Below are 18,012 nucleotides of genomic sequence, written 5' to 3' on the forward strand. Positions count from 1 at the left end.
CCCACAGACTGCGTTGTCTTCTATATCTTTCACATCACTTGCAGCGCCATCTGTTGTTGAAAATTGTAACTACTGTAATTTCGAAAGTTTGTCCGCCTGAAAATGTACTGTTGTCCCAAGCATATTGGAACAATCGGTGTATTTCTATCGCTGCTCGTTTAGTTTTTATTGCCGTTTCAAATATACCGGTCACTTTTGAAACACCCTGTACATTAGAGGGTTCATCGAACCACCTTCACAATACACTATTATTTCAATCTCGTATAGCTCGCGAAAAGAATAAACATCTGTATCTTTCCGTACGAGCTCTGATTTCCCTTATTTTATCGTGGTAATCGTTCCTCCCTATGTAGGTCGGTGTCAACAAAATATTTTCGCTTTCGGTGATTGGAATTTCCAGAGAAGATTCCATCGCAACGAAAAACTCCTTTATTTTAATGATGTCCTGCCCAAATCCTATATCATTTCTGTGACACTCTCTCCCATATTTCGCGATAAAACGAAACGTGCTGCCTTTCTTTGAACTTTTTCGATGTACCCCGTCAGTCCTATCTGGCAAGGATCCCACACCGCGCAGCAGTATTCTAAAAGAGGATGGACAAGCGTAGTGTAGGCATTCTCCTTAGTAGTTCTGTTACATTTTGTAAGTGACCTGCCAATAAAAATCAGTTCTTTGGTTAGCCTTCCCCACAACATTTTCTGTGTTGCTTTCAATTTAAGTTGTGCGTTATTGTAATGCCTACGTATTTAGTTGAATTTATTGCCTTTAGATTAAACTGATTTATCGTGTAACCGTGTAACCGAGATTCGAACTGGGGTCGTTTGCTTTTCGTGGGCAAATGCTCTACAGACTGAGCGACACAAGCTCGCCTCACACATCCTCACAGCTTTAATACCAATAGTGCCTTACCTCCTACCTCGCAAAGTTGACAGACGTAGCTCTCCTGTGAAACTTGTAGGACTAGCACTCGTGGAAGATAGAGATACATTCCTTAGCCACAGCCGGGCGGGACGTTTAGAATTAAATTTTCACTCTGAGCTGATGTGAAACTTCCTGGTAGATTAAATATGTGGTAGTGTCCAAAAGAAAGAAACATTCAACTGGCGAAAGTGCTATCTTTTAGACAATTGTAAATTACTGTGAATCCTAGAATTCTACGTCTACATCAATACTCTGCGAACCACTGAAGTGCATGGCATATAGTACGCTAGATTATACTAGCTTTTTGGGCTTTTTTCCGTTCCATTCACGTATGGGGTGCGGGAGAAATGATTGTGTAAATGCCTATGTGCGTGATGTAATTAATCTAATCGACACGATTCCAACGGGAGCGACAAGTAGGAGGCTGAAGTATACTTCTACAGTCATCATTTAAATCAGATTCGTGAAACTATGTCAATAGGCTTTCTCGGGACAATTCCTGTATTTCTTCAAGGATCTGCCAGATCTGTTCTTTCAACACCCTTGTGTAAATCTCCCACGGGTCAAACAAACCTGTGACCATTCATTCTGCCATTCTCTGTGCGTTTTCAACATCCCCTTCTGGTTCTATTTAATACGAGTCCCACACACTTCACCAATATTCTAGGATGTGTGACTTGTAAGCAATACCCTTTGTACGCTGATAGCATTTGTCTTGTTTTCTACCAATAAACCGAAGTCTGCTACCTGCGCTACCCATGACTGAGGCTATGTCAACGTTCCACTTCATGTCCCTACTAAGTGTTACACCCCAGTGTGTGTATGAGCTTACAGATTCCTACTGCGACTCGCCCATATTATAGGATACTGTTTTCGCTGTCCGCTCCCGGTAACTGAATGGTCAGCGTGACGGATTGTCAATCCTCTGGGCTCGGGTTCGATTCCCGGCTGGGGCGGGGAATTTTCTCCGCTCAGGGACTGCGTGTTGTGTTGTCATCATCATCCTATCATCATCATCGACTGCAGGTCGCCGACGTGGCGTCAAATTGAAAGACCGGCACCCGGCGAACGGCCTACCCCATTGGGGGCCCTAGCCACACGATTAAATAAAATAAAAGTGTTTTCATTTTGCGAAGTGCACAATTTTATATTTCTGAACATTTAAGGCAAACTGACAATCTTGGAACCACTTTGAAATCTTAGAGAGATGTGTCAGAATTTTTATGCAGCCTTTTTCAGATAATATACCAGCATCATGCAAAGAGTCTGACGTTATTATTAACAGTGTTTGCAACGGCTATAATGTACAACATGAACAGCAAGGGTCCAAACACAATTCCCTGGCGCATACCGTAAGTTAACTCTACAGCCATCTACGACAACATATTGCGTCCTCTCGACCAAAAAGTCCCCAATCCAGTCGCAAATTTTCTTTGATACACCAACTTTTGAAAACAATCTTAGATGTGGTACTAAGTCAAATGCTTTTCGGAAATAGAGAAATACTGCCTCTATCTGACTGCCTTGATCTATGGCTTAAAGGATGTCAGGTAAGAAAAATTCGAGCTATGTTTCACACGATCTATGTTTTCCAGATACATACTGGCTGGCACGCAGAAGATTATTCTGTTCGAGTTACCTCATTATCTTTCAGATCAGAATATGTTGCATAATTCTACAACAAATTTATGTCGAGGATACTGGTCGATAGTTCTGTGGATCACTTCTACTACTCTTCTTGTAGACGGGTGTGACCTATGCTTTCTTCCATCTCTGGGCACGGTTATTTTGTTCGAGATTACAGTTAACAGAAAGGTTAACTCAGCCGCGAATTGTGTATAGTATCTGATAAGGGATTCTATCGGTCCCTGGGGTTTTGTTCAATTTTAATGATTTCCTCTGTTTCTCAACGCCACTGACACTACCTCGCCTTTTATTGGTACGATGTTTGAATTGGGGCTATTCTTCTCGGCTTACGTTTGTAAAGGAACACTTGAAAACAGATTTAACCATATTTGCTTTTGCTCTGCTTCTCTCACTTTCATTGTTGCATTGTACATGAGTGACTGTTAATAATTGGCAACCAATGCTGTACAGTCGCAATAAAGTCATGAGGTGTTCAATTGACTCCTATTAGAACACGTTACGCGTTTCGGGATTACACCCATCTTCAGACATGACAAATTTCAACTCCTTCCTAACCAACCAGGCGTACAGAATACGCTCTACTTCAAGACTGCTTGTGTCGCATTCGTAAGTTATTCTACACTTTCTTTGAGTTGTCAAGGCTGTACGCCTGGTTGGTTAGAAAGGAATTCAAGTTTGCCATGTCTGAAGATGGGTGTAATCCCGAAAAGCGCAGCATGTTCTAATAAGAGAGTCAGTTGAACATCTCATGACTTTATTGCGATTGTACAGAACTGGTTGCCAATTATTAACATGATCGCAGGCCTCATACGGGATTTTATGTCTTGTATATAATGAGTGACTGGACACTAAATTAGGTGCCACTAACAGCCTTCATAAGGACCAGAATTTCTTTAGGTTTTATGAAAGGTCAATCTGCTACGACATTCACTGAAGACTTTACGCATTGCTCTCTTGCCTGCCAAACATGTTTCATTCAGCGTCTATCACTAGCATATACTTTGTTTTGTACCTACTATGCAGTAATCTCTGTTTCCTTAGGTTTCGTTACAGTGACTTCGTGTCATGGAGGATCTCTCCTATTACGAATTTTACAACTGTATAGTATTAACTAAATTATGAAAACTATCTCCATAAAATTTGTCTGTTAGAGCACCTCGCCCTTAGCAGTGGTATCTGCCCTCCAGTGATCCAGAGCGACACCCCAGACAGAATTTCGTTTTCCAGACCTCCCTCGGCCCCCTCCCCGCTGCCTTATCTGGAACCACTTACGGAGAACCCGCCTTTGGTAGCGCGACTCTCTTTGTAGAAGCCGCTATCATCCGCCTACGCGCCTTTCCCAACATTTCTTAATTACGATTCGCCCTCCAGATGATCAGAATATTAATCTCCCAAAGAGACGCTTTTTAGGAGACTAGGACGAACAGAAACTCAGCACAAAAGGAATGCGGATGCTCAAAGTACTGAGGAAGTATTTGCAGCAGAGTATATACAAGTTAGTTGTGGCTTTTCATTCTATCCTTATGAAGTCGCAAATTCCTTAAAAATGCGTTAATTAACCGTAGTACAGTATTACATCACTGACGGAAATGACAGAAAGCTACGTAACTGCTACTTAGTTTCCCAGATTATTAAGCACCAGCTGTCCAAAATGAGTGCTTCATTTATCGTAACATACACTCCTGGAAATGGAAAAAAGAACACATTGACACCGGTGTGTCAGACCCACCATACTTGCTCCGGACACTGCGAGAGGGCTGTACAAGCAATGATCACACGCACGGCACAGCGGACACACCAGGAACCGCGGTGTTGGCCGTCGAATGGCTCTAGCTGCGCAGCATTTGTGCACCGCCGCCGTCAGTGTCAGCCAGTTTGCCGTGGCATACGGAGCTCCATCGCAGTCTTTAACACTGGTAGCATGCCGCGACAGCGTGGACGTGAACCGTATGTGCAGTTGACGGACTTTGAGCGAGGGCGTATAGTGGGCATGCGGGAGGCCGGGTGGACGTACCGCCGAATTGCTCAACACGTGGGGCGTGAGGTCTCCACAGTACATCGATGTTGTCGCCAGTGGTCGGCGGAAGGTGCACGTGCCCGTCGACCTGGGACCGGACCGCAGCGACGCACGGATGCACGCCAAGACCGTAGGATCCTACGCAGTGCCGTAGGGGACCGCACCGCCACTTCCCAGCAAATTAGGGACACTGTTGCTCCTGGGGTATCGGCGAGGACCATTCGCAACCGTCTCCATGAAGCTGGGCTACGGTCCCGCACACCGTTAGGCCGTCTTCCGCTCACGCCCCAACATCGTGCAGCCCACCTCCAGTGGTGTCGCGACAGGCGTGAATGGAGGGACGAATGGAGACGTGTCGTCTTCAGCGGTGAGAGTCGCTTCTGCCTTGGTGCCAGTGATGGTCGTATGCGTGTTTGGCGCCGTGCAGGTGAGCGCCACAATCAGGACTGCATACGACCGAGGCACACAGGGCCAACACCCGGCATCATGGTGTGGGGAGCGATCTCCTACACTGGCCGTACACCACTGGTGATCGTCGAGGGGACACTGAATAGTGCACGGTACATCCAAACCGTCATCGAACCCATCGTTCTACCATTCCTAGACCGGCAAGGGAACTTGCTGTTCCAACAGGACAATACACGTCCGCATGTATCCCGTGCCACCCAACGTGCTCTAGAAGGTGTAAGTCAACTACCCTGGCCAGCAAGATCTCCGGATCTGTCCCCCATTGAGCATGTTTGGGACTGGATGAAGCGTCGTCTCACGCGGTCTGCACGTCCAGCACGAACGCTGGTCCAACTGAGGCGCCAGGTGGAAATGGCATGGCAAGCCGTTCCACAGGACTACATCCAGCATCTGTACGATCGTCTCCATGGGAGAATAGCAGCCTGCATTGCTGCGAAAGGTGGATATACACTGTACTAGTGCCGACATTGTGCATGCTCTGTTGCCTGTGTCTATGTGCCTGTGGTTCTGTCAGTGTGATCACGTGATGTATCTGACCCCAGGAATGTGTCAAAGTTTCCCCTTCCTGGGACAATGAATTCACGGTGTTCTTATTTCAATTTCCAGGTGTGTATTTCGCGACTACATTATCCTACTACCAAGTTCTTAAAATTTGTATGCCATTTGCCGCAGTAAAGAATTATAAGCATGCAGCAAAAATTACGTGTCATGTGTGTAGCGAAGCAGCTTAAAACACTTAAGAAGGTCAAGGCTTCCGGTCCACATCATATACCAGTCAGATTCCTTTCAGGAGTATGCTGATACGATAGCTCCGTACTTAGTCACATACAGCCCAAAGACTGAAAAGTTACCCAAGTCACACCAATACCCAAGATGAAAATAGGAGTAATGCGCTGAATTACAGACACATATCGCTAACGTCGATTTGCAGTACGATTTTGGAACATGTACTGTGTTTCGAACATTAAGAATTAAATCTAAAAAAATAGCCAACACGGATTCAAAAAATATCGTTCCTGTGAAACACAAAAAGCTCTTTATTCTCACGAAGTAATGGGTGCTATCGACAGGGGACATAACATTCATTAAATGTTTTTAGGTTTTCAGAAGGCTTTTGACACAGATCTTCACAAGCGTGCCTATGGGATATCGTGTGAGTTGTGTTACTGTATTTGTGGTTTCGTGCCAGAAAGGTCACAGCTCGTAATAATTGACGGGAAGTCATTGAGTGTAACAGAGGTAATATCTAGCGTTGCCCAACGAATTATACACCCTCTCCTACTCCTTATAAAATAAATAAATAAATAAAATAAAATATTCATTATTGTATATGTATGATAGTGATTGGTTGTAATTAATATTTGCTTATCTGGAACGTGGACGTTTAATTATTTGGTATCAGACGCTTGACAATGGCTTTTTCGTAAATGCAATGTTATTCGTAGTTGACCGTGAAATAAGACTCAAATAATCGGACTTCGTATTTAAATCGTTTCCAAAGACTGCTGCGGTAGGTGCGGACTCAAAATCTAAATCTCAATATTAGAATAATTTGCCAGCCATGTCAATACGTCGTACAGAGGTGACTGTCTACTAAACATAAAAAGTTTACGCAGTTAGGTAAATCAGATATATTCAACGAATAAGCCTACAGTTAAATAATTCTACTTACTTTCACAAATATAAATTCTTTACAGAATCGAGTGCCTAGTAAGAGTGCAACTCGCAGTGTTCTTATATAACATCAAATATGGCGGTGTGCCAGTTAATAAAATATACGTGCTTCCAGCCTCAGCTACTGTACAAGACCTTCTTCTTAATCAAACATAAGAGTGTCATAATTGTATTTTGTTTTGTCAGCGGCATGTCGTTTTTGGAAACCCACAATCTACTATGTAGGAATCAACATGGATTCCGGAAACAGCGATCGTGTGAGACCCAACTCGCTTTATTTGTTCATGAGACCCAGAAAATATTAGATACAGGCTCCCAGGTAGATGCTATTTTTCTTGACTTCCGGAAGGCGTTCGATACAGTTCCGCACTGTCGCCTGATAAACAAAGTAAGAGCCTACGGAATATCAGACCAGCTGTGTGGCTGGATTGAAGATTTTTTAGCAAACAGAACACAGCATGTTGTTATCAATGGAGAGACGTCTACAGACGTTAAGGTAACCTCTGGCGTGCCACAGGGGAGTGTTATGGGACCATTGCTTTTCACAATGTATATAAATGACCTAGTAGATAGTGTCGGAAGTTCCATGCGGCTTTTCGCGGATGATGCTGTAGTATACAGAGAAGTTGCAGCATTAGAAAATTGTAGCGAAATGCAGGAAGATCTGCAGCGGATAGGCACTTGGTGCAGGGAGTGGCAACTGTCCCTTAACATAGACCAATGTAATGTATTGCGAATACATAGAAAGAAGGATCCTTTATTGTATGATTATATGATAGCGGAACAAACACTGGTAGCAGTTACTTCTGTAAAATATCTGGGAGTATGCGTGCGGAACGATTTGAAGTGGAATGATCATATAAAATTAATTGTTGGTAAGGCGGGTACCAGGTTGAGATTCATTGGGAGAGTGCTTAGAAAATGTAGTCCAGCAACAAAGGAGGTGGCTTACAAAACACTCGTTCGACCTATACTTGAGTATTGCTCATCAGTGTGGGATCCGTACCAGATCGGGTTGACGGAGGAGATAGAGAAGATCCAAAGAAGAGCGGCGCGTTTCGTCACAGGGTTATTTGGTAACCGTGATAGCGTTACGGAGATGTTTAGCAAACTCAAGTGGCAGACTCTACAAGAGAGGCGCTCTGCATCGCGGTGTAGCTTGCTCGCCAGGTTTCGAGAGGGTGCGTTTCTGGATGAGGTATCGAGTATATTGCTTCCCCCTACTTATACCTCCCGAGGAGATCACGAATGTAAAATTAGAGAGATTAGAGCGCGCACGGAGGCTTTCAGACAGTCGTTCTTCCCGCGAACCATACGCGACTGGAACAGGAAAGGGAGGTAATGACAGTGGCACGTAAAGTGCCCTCCGCCACACACCGTGGGGTGGCTTGCGGAGTATGAATGTAGATGTAGATGTAGATAGCGCTGCAGTTCTGTGCCATAGGCTTTATTTAGTTGTCAGAGATTAATTATTTAATTAAGATTTCGCGTTTCCGAGGAAACTCACGCACGGCATGCAAATGTGCCTTTATATCCTGATCGACATAAACGATTTAGGAGACAATCTGAGATGTCCTCTTGGATTGTTTGCAGATGATGCTGACTTCGACTCTCATATTAAGTCATCAGTACATCAAAACAAATTGCAAAGTGATTTAGACAGGATATCTGTAGGGTGCAAAAAGTGACAACTGATCCTAAATCATGAAAAGTGTGGAGTCATCGATATGAGCAGATTTGATTTACAGGATAAATCACACATATTTAAGGGCTGTAAACTCAACTCAATACTCAGGTATTGCAAGTACGAATAACGTAAATTGGAACGATCACATCGGTAATGTGGGAAAAACAAACCAAACGCAGCGATTTAGTGAAAGAACACTTACAAAATGTAAGTGGTCTACTAAGTAGACTGCTTACGAGTACATAACGATTATCAACCGTCTGCTGGTGTGGGATTCTTACCAGATAGAATTGATGGAGGACGTCTAGAAAGGGTAACAAAAGGGCAGCTTATTTTGTGTTATCGCGACATAGAGGAGGAAACACCACGGATATGGTACATGGATTGGGGTGGCAATTAGAACAAAGGCGTGTTTCGCTGCGGTAGGATCTTCTCATGATATTTCAATGACCGACATTCTCCGCGAAGTGTGAAAATACACTGCTGGCCACCGTAAATGCAACACCAAGAAAGACAAGAGGTAGCACAACACAATTTATTTTGTAGATAACATTTTGACCAAGTATCAAATGATTACGTTTACAGACGTCTGTGACATGTGGTTCCTGCCAGAATGAGTAGCCAGAGTAGCCGCCATTGTTGGAGATCACCGCTGCCACACGTCTCGGCATTGAGTCAAAGAGACGTTGGATGTGTTCCTGGGGTACAGCAGCCCAAGCAGCTTCCACACGTTGCCAAAGATCACCTGGTGTGGCAGCTGGGGATGTAATCTGGGTCACTCGTTGAGCAACCATGGACCACATGTTTTCTATCGGCGAAAGATCCGGAGAGCGAGCCGGCCAGGGAAGCAATTCAATCTGGTTATTGACGAAGAACCTTTGGACAATGCGTGCCACGTGTGGTCGCGCATTATCCTGTTGAAATATGGCTGTGGCCGAGCTCTGAAGGTACGGAAGGACAACTGGCTCCAGCACCTCGGATATGTAGCGCCGGCTATTTAAAGTACCGGCAATGCGTACTAGAGGCGTGCGAGAGTAATATCCAATACCGCCCCATACCATAATACCCGGTGCAAGACCAGTGTGGCGGTGCATAATGCAGCTGTCCAGCATCCTCTCTCCACGGTGTCTCCACACTCGAATCCGACCATCGTGGTGCTGCAGACAGAAGCGTGCCTCGTCAGTAAAGACAACGTCATTCCATTCTGCCGTCCACATCCGTCTGTCATCACACCATTGGCGACGGAGACGTCTGTGGTTCTGCGTCAATGGTAGATGAAGCAATGGACGTCTTGCGGACAGACCACTCTGCTGTAAACGGCGTCAAATGGTACGCGCAGACACTGGATGATGCGTTACAGACGCAATGTGCTGTGCTATGGTTCGGGATGTCACTGAGCGATCCGTCCCTGCCATGCGCACAATTTGCCTATCAGCACGTGCAGTGGTGCACCGAGGTGAATGCGATCGACCACGTCGGTCCGTCGTACCCTCCTGCATCCAACGGTCACATATCCGCATTACAGTTGTTTGGTTTCGTCCAACACGACTAGCGATTTCTCTGTATGATAATCGACAATCTCGGTAAGCCACTATCCTTCCTCTGTCGAACTCGGATACTTGATCAAACGATGTTCGCTGCTGTCTACGAGGCATAGCTGATCGTCTTGTGAAACAACCACAAGGTAAACACACGTGCCGAACGTACACTCGTCGAAATCGCCAAGCCTTAAATGGCGCTATGAGGTGGCGCCACAGGCGCGCGTGATGTGCGTCTGCGCTGAAATTCTAATCAGTTGCATATCTCATCGCTGCAAACCCATGGTGTAAATTTCACTTGATTCGGATGCTTCCTTCAGGGTGTTGCATTTACGGTGGCCAGCAGTGTATTTTTTTGACGCCCACCTACAAGGGGAGAAATGATCACCATAATAAAATATGAGGAATCGAAGCTCACACGAGAAGATTTAAGTGTTCGATTACCCGCGCGATTTCCGAGAGTGTACCGGTAGAGATGTAGCTTAAAGATGGAAAAAAGGAAACGAGTGTTTGGCGACATTGACCGGGAGGCATCTTTCGGGGTAGGTCCGGCCGCCTTGGTGCAGGTCTTGTTACATTCGACGCCACATCGGGCGACCTGCGCCATGGATGGGTATGAAATGATGATGATGAAGACAACACAACACCCAGTCCCTGAGCGGAGAAAATCCCCGACCCAGCCGGGAATCCAACCCGGGCCCCTTAGGACGGCAGTCCATCATGTTGATCATTCAGTTATCGGGGCCGACAGCTTGAAGATGATTCGATGAATCCTCGGTCAGTATTCAGAGTAATTATGTAGATGTAGATTATTACCCTTAACTTTTCCAAATGGTTGGTTCAAATGGCTCTAAGCAATATGGGACCTAACATCTGAGGTTATCAGTCCCCTAGACTTAGAACTACTTAAACCTAATTGACCTAAGGACATCACAGATCCATGCCCGAGGCAGGATTCGAACCTGCGACCGTAGCAGCCGGTGGGTTCCGGACTGAAGCGCTAGAACCGCTCGGCCACTGCTGCCGGCTTCCAAATGGTATGAAAATTCTTAAGAACTTTATAATGCTGTCGCGGTGTATGTCGTGTTAAATAGATCACATATTTTGGACAACTAGGGCCTAACAGCCTCAGTGTTGACTTCGTGATATAGTTGTACGATGACTTCACAACAGGGAACGTGGTACTCCAGTATTTCCTTTCCTTTCCTGTGGGATATTTTCGTTAAAATGTCATCCCTATGCGCGCTTAGTGTTTTCAGTACCGAAGTAAGTCATTCTCACTGATCAACAGTGGTGTGAATAGCGCAGAATATTGTGCTTCGGTACACTTTACGGACTTCCACCTCTGGACACTGACACATACTGAATTGTCAAAAGTCATGTGATACCTCCTAATAGCGTGTCGGACATTATTTTATCAGGCGTAACGCAGCATCTTGACATGGCATGGTCTCAACATGCCGCTGGAAGTCCCTTGCACAAATATGCTGCCCCTATAGCTGCCCAAGGCAACGGCCTTGCCGCAGTGGATACACCGGTTCCAGTCAGATCACCGAAGTTAAGCGCTGTCGGGCGTGGCCGGCACTTGGATGGGTGATCATCAGAAGCCTCCAAAATTAGCGACATATGATATACTTGTTATAATTAACCTAAATGTATAGCTAAGGTCTAAGGATTTATAGTAGCCCTAATTTCGTACGCTGCTAAATACGACAAATTCATTTGTCAAAAGGGGGAAAGCAAAGTAAAAAAATATTGGTTTTGTAAATAAAACTGTCTTTTCCTGCTGCTAGTTAATTTATTTATACCATGCGCGTTTAGCCTTTTCCTGTTCTAAGGCATCATCAGTGGGACCTACAACGATGCAGTTTTGTTAGTTTTAGATTACTGAACAGTACACGTAGCGATTTCTTTGTAAAAAGTAATTACTTACGATTTGCTGATATGCGTTTCCTCGCATCTGGTCTGGAGGTCGCACTACCACTTTTATCACAGCCATGTAATCACAACTTTGTGTTCTCGCCTTCCTCGCACTGTTCACCATGTTTCTCACTGTTTTTTGTGGTGTACTATTGTTCTTTTCTCACTAGATTCAGCTATTTCACCGGACACTGCTTTTCACAACGTAAATATTGCGACTCCATTACGAGTTTACTTTTCTTGGCACAAACTTGTTACAAAATATATTTGAAACTGCCGACTAAATTTTTTCTGAAATTAGAATATTACCTTCCTTAAAATTTTTTAGCTGAAGAATTCACAGTATCTTACAAACAACTTTAACTACCGACACCGCCACTGCTTCCTACGTGTAGAATTATGTATATAAGGCCAGGAGACACGTGTATCGTAGCATATCTTGTTTACAGGCCACTGCGTAGAGTCATGGATAAAATACAGAAAACAGTGTCGTCGTCGTCGTCGTCGTCGTCGTCGTCGTCGTTGTTGTTGTTGTTGTAGTAGTAGTAGTTCTCGTGGTATTCAATCCACTACTCTATCCTGTGCAAGCCTGTTTATTTCCGAATAACTACTGCAACGTACATCCTTTTGAAACTGTTTACTGTATACGTCTCTTGGTCTCCGTCTACAAATCCCCCTCCCCACCCCCACTCCCGCACGTACACATACCCATACACATACACACACACACACACACACACTTCCCTCTCTTGATGTCTCGGATTGAGTCCTATCAACAGAGCCCATGATTTAGTCAAGTTATGCCGCAAATAATGTGAAGTAAATGAATATCATCACTTCGAAGTAAGCAGCGCGGCCGGCCCCTTATGGCCGAGCGGTTCTAGGCGCTACAGTCTGGAACCGCGCGACCGCTACGGTCGCAGGTTTGAATCCTGCCTCGGGCATTTGATGTCCTTAGGTTACTTAGGTTTAAGTAGTTCTAAGTTCTAGGGGACTGATGACCTCAGGTAAGTCCCACAGTGCTCAGAGCCATTTTTTTTAACCATTTTTAAGCAGCGCCGCGCCAGGACAGTTGTCGGAGGCGTGAATTTTGTGTGTTATATATAGAATTGGAGTGACAGGAGGAGGAGGAGATTAGTGTTTAACGTCCCGTCGACAACGAGGTCATTAGAGACGGAGCGCAAGCTCGGGTGAGGAACGGATGGGGAAGGAAATCGGCCGTGCCCTTTTAAAGGAACCATCCCGGCATTTGCCTGTAGCGATTTAGGAAAATCACGGAAAACCTAAATCAGGATGGCCGGAGACGGGATTGAACCGTCGTCCTCCCGAATGCGAGTCCAGTGTGCTAACCACTGCGCCAGCTCGCTCGGTTTGGAGTGACATGTCACGGCACTAATGGTAGGACATCGTGATGTAAAAGGTTTACAGAGTAAATATTGATATGCGAATCACGGTTATATGCATGTGTGAGTGGCTGAGCTGGCATAAAAGCAAAAATAACAAAAACACGTATGACGTACAGTTTTAGCTCGTGTTGCATAATTCCTCTCTTGAAGCTTACTACGCACTGTGATGAATTGTTGAGACTCAATAACGCTATTCTTTGTCGTAAACTCTTTCTGGCAGACGTCTTCGTTGCGGCATGCAGATAGTTGAAAATTGAGTCATCGGCTACGCTAAATGTACGTGAAATCAAGTAATTTTTCGCAAAACGTTTGATTTGTAAGACAAAAAAAAAAACAAATATTTTTGTTTCGTATGTTATTTCGCTATGCAGCAGTTTTCAAACGATTGCAGGGAAACTATTGGTTAAAAATATTCCATTATTTCACATTTTAAGTTTCAAATCACAGCCTACTGATGAGGTAGTTATCTTTGGTGATATTTACCACGATACCTCAAAGATGAGTAACTTACTGCGCGTTTCTCGCAGAATTTGCAGTGAATTAAGAGTGCGGACTGCAATTGCTAATCTGAGGGAGGCAGAAATTGGCCGTCTGAAACTGTCGTGTAATTCGAAATGCTTACCTGCGCATCATTGAGTGGTGAACGCTTGGTTAAAAAGCATTTTCGTAAGCTGACACAGCGTGTGTTTAAGGCGTTCGAGAAACTCCTCAGGGTGACATTACGCGGCTGTCTGACTCCGTTTGGTCTATTTTACTAACAGATGCTGCTCTGCGCTGCTTTCTTTCACGTCGTACCTTCGACGCATATCGACTTGGGATGTTTTTTTTTTTTACAGTTAACACAAAATGCCATGCCCCTCTTCCCCCAATCTGACATTTTATGTCCTCTGTTTAGGCATGGAAAACATCGGTTAGTACTTCGCAATTCCTGTTTCCTTTCAGTGAGGTCAATAACTTTACTGCATTCTTGGGACCAACGGCCACGTTCTTCGCAAAAGACGCAAAATGGGTCGTGGTTTTTATTGCCCTTGGGTAATGTTTATTTGTGATTAGCGGGGGCATGAAAGGCTGCAGATATGGGAGCAAGCACTGCGTCTATTTCCGTTACTATAAATTCCATCAACTGAAGTATGTCCGCTTCTGAAAGACCAGTTTGCTTGGTATGAATGAACCAGCGTCGGCAGATATCATCAGGAAACGTTCTGACAATTTTTGGTGCTAGCACGCGACCGTAAGTATTTACGTCTTCACGGAGAGCGCGAAAAACTTGGATGCGACGGTTGCATTAGATAAACGTAGAATTAAGGGATTCTGGATTCGGAAATTTAAAGTGTTTCACAGACTGTAAATAATCCAGTTGAGCTTGTGGTACATGGCTCCCTTTTCGCATCACACTTATCCACCATATCTTAGATACCATAGAAGAGGAAGCGGGATGGAATCATGGTTGGTAGTCACAATTTATAATTAAGACAGTTCATTGACATTACGCCTTTTAACGAATTTGACAATTACAAACTGTGGACGAGCCACTAGATAAAGCTTTGCAAATACAGTTAGAAACCGAGCGTGCTCAGTACTCAAATAAACAGCCCCTTTAGAGAAACTTATAAGAAACATAATGTGCCAGGCATTTGCAGAAACCTTAAGCATAGCAATTATCAATTACTTCACATAGCCACTTCGTCACATTCCTTAAAACCAGTTATTACATTAAGATGGCCACACTTAACATTCTTCACTAAAATACCCATATAAACTTACTATTTCAATCCGTTAAAGAAGCAGTTGTTAAAAGGTCAATTACAAACTTAACGTCGCTTTATTTTCCCTTATTAAGAAGACAGAATTACTGACAAACTCCAGCAATTCAAACTCCCATATAGTATATCCCTCAAAATACATATAATTAAAACAGTTACCAATAAAAGATGACCTAATGACACGTCAACACTAGCGCCTATCTAAGATCCAATTATGTGACTACGTAGGCTTTCCCGGCGTAATAAGTCTTGAAACTCTCTTCGGGTTTGCTGCCGGATCCTAAAATGAACTTGACTCGATATTTCGGCGATCCAACTGTTCGCCATCTTCAGGAAAATGCTGCTTATGCTGATGAGTCCCGCTGAGAACTGACGCAAGACTGCAATTCGACATCTTATATAGGCCACCGTTCAGTACACGGCGCATGCGCCGCCCATCACGGTTTCTGCCTTCCTAGACAGGGAGGTGGCGCCGCCCTTAGTGAAACACTGCTGGCAACGATATATCGCACTCAGGGCCGCACCGAAGAACGTTCAGTTTTGATGCGAGATAATACAGGATTCCACGTTTTGCTAAGAGGAAACCCATTTTGCCTGATGATTAAATTATCAGCCAACCTAATTTCAATCGCCTCTTTGTACACACTATTCCAACAACCGGAAATGTCGTCAATCACAACAGTTTCCTCAAATTTCATTTTGTGTCCTTCATTTAGGCAGTGTTCTGCTACGGCCGATTTTTCCGGCTGTTGTAGCCTCGTGTGACGGCGATGTTCCACACACCTGTCATTCACTGTGCGAATAGAACGGCCAACGTAAGCTTTCCCACATTGACACGGGATTTTGTACACCCCGGGTTTCCTAAGTCCCAAATCATCCTTCACAGAGCCGAGCAGAGCCCTAATCTTAGAGGGTGGACGGAACACACTCTTAATGTTAAAATTCCTTAAAATTCGTCGTCTTAAACGATAAGCCTCCAGCATAAGGAAGAAAGGCCACAGATCTATGTTCCTCTTCGAACACCTCCGGAGACGGTCCACTTTCCATAGCCCGACGAATCTGTATCTCTGTGTATCCATTTTCCTTAAAAACAGTCATCAAATGCTCAAGTTCTTGGGTTAAGCTGTCTGCGTCGGAGATGGCATATGCTCTCCGTACCAAAGTCCTGAGGACGCCACTACGTTGGTGTGGTCGATGACAACTCTCAGGGTGCAGATACAAATCTGTGTGTGCCGGCTTTCGGTGAACACTGTGTCCCAAAGTTCCGTCTGGTTTTTTATAAACCATTACGTCTAAAAATGGAAGCATCCCACCATTTTCATCCTCCATAGTAAATTTGATACGGAGATGAAGACAGTTGAAGTGGTCCAAAAATCTGTTAAGAGCATCACGTCCATGAGGCCATACGAAGAAGGTATCGTCCACGTATCTCCAGAAGCACGTTTGTTGCAAAGCTGAAGTCCTCAGTGCCATAGCCTCGAAGTCCTCCATAAATAAATTGGCGGCTATGGGTGACAAAGGACTACCCATAGCCACTCCCGTCATTCTGTTCAAAAATGTTACCGTTAAATAAAAAATACGTGGAGGTCAGCACATGACGACAAAGCTTCAACAGCTCTTCATCCAGTTTTTCCACTGATCAAACCAAGGGACTCTTCCAGAGGAACTCGTGTAAATAGGGATACCACATCGAAACTCACTAACAGATCTGAAGGACTCAACTTCAAAGATCCCAATCGTCGAATAAAATCCACCGAACTGGATATACGGTGTTCACATTTGCCAACAAATGGACTGAGAGTAGATGATAAATACTTTGCCAGGTTATAGGTCGGTGCACCCAAATTACTAACAATAGGGCGTAGAGGAACCCCTCCCTTATGCAACTTAGGCAGACCATACAACCTAGGCGGAACGGCGGCACCAGGATGGAGTTTCTTACGTAAATCATCTGACAACGAACTCTTTTTCAACAGTGAAAGTGCATTACGTTTGATCCTTTCTGTCGGGTCGTTAGATAGTCTTCTGTACGCCGGGCTGTTGAGAAGTAAATCCATTTTAGGACATAATCATCCCGCGTCATTGCAAACGTGGCATTCCCCTTGTCAGCTGGTAAAACTACTACTTCGTCATCATTCTTAAGGGAACGAATGGCTGCTCTCTCTGCGGAAGAGATGTTATCCCGAGGTGGTCGAGCCCGACGTAATGTGTGCGACACTTCTTGCCTTATTTCCTCTGCTTGATCCTCGGGTAGGCTGTGTACTGATTGTTCTACAGAGCATATGAACACTGTGTATAAAGAGGCGATTGAAATTAGGTTGGCTGATAATGCGTTTCCTCTTAGCAAAACGTGGAATCCTGTAATATCTCGCATCAAGAATGGCAAAGGTCCCGAGTTCGAGTCTCGGTCGGGCACACAGTTTTAATCTGCCAGGAAGTTTCATATCAGCGCACACTCCGCTGCAGAGTGAAAATCTCATTCTGGAAACATCCCCCAGGCTGTTGCTAAGCCATGTCTCCGCTATATCCTTTCTTTCAGGAGTGCTAGTTCTGCAAGTTTCGCAGGAGAGCTTCTGTAAAGTTTGGAAGGTAGGAGACGAGATACTGGCAGAAGTAAAGCTGTGAGTACCGGGCGTGAGTCGTGCTTCGGTAGCTCAGTTGGTAGAGCACTTGCCCGCGAAAGGCAAAGGTCCCGAGTTCGAGTCTCGGTCGGGCACACAGTTTTAATCTGCCAGGAAGCTTCATCTCGCATCAAACCTGAACGTTCTTCGGTGCGGCCCTGAGTGCGATATATCGCTGCCAGCAGTGTTTCACTCGCCATTCCTGTCTAGGAAGGCAGAAACCGTGATGGGCGGCGCATGCGCCGTGTACTGAACGGTGGCCTATATAGGACGCCGAATTGCAATCTTGCGTCAGTTCTCAGCGGGACTCATCACCAGAAGCAGCATTTCCTGAAGATGGCGAACAGTT

The sequence above is a fragment of the Schistocerca nitens genome, chromosome 12 (genome assembly GCF_023898315.1).
Source record: "Schistocerca nitens isolate TAMUIC-IGC-003100 chromosome 12, iqSchNite1.1, whole genome shotgun sequence".
Taxonomy (NCBI): Eukaryota; Metazoa; Arthropoda; class Insecta; order Orthoptera; family Acrididae; genus Schistocerca; species Schistocerca nitens.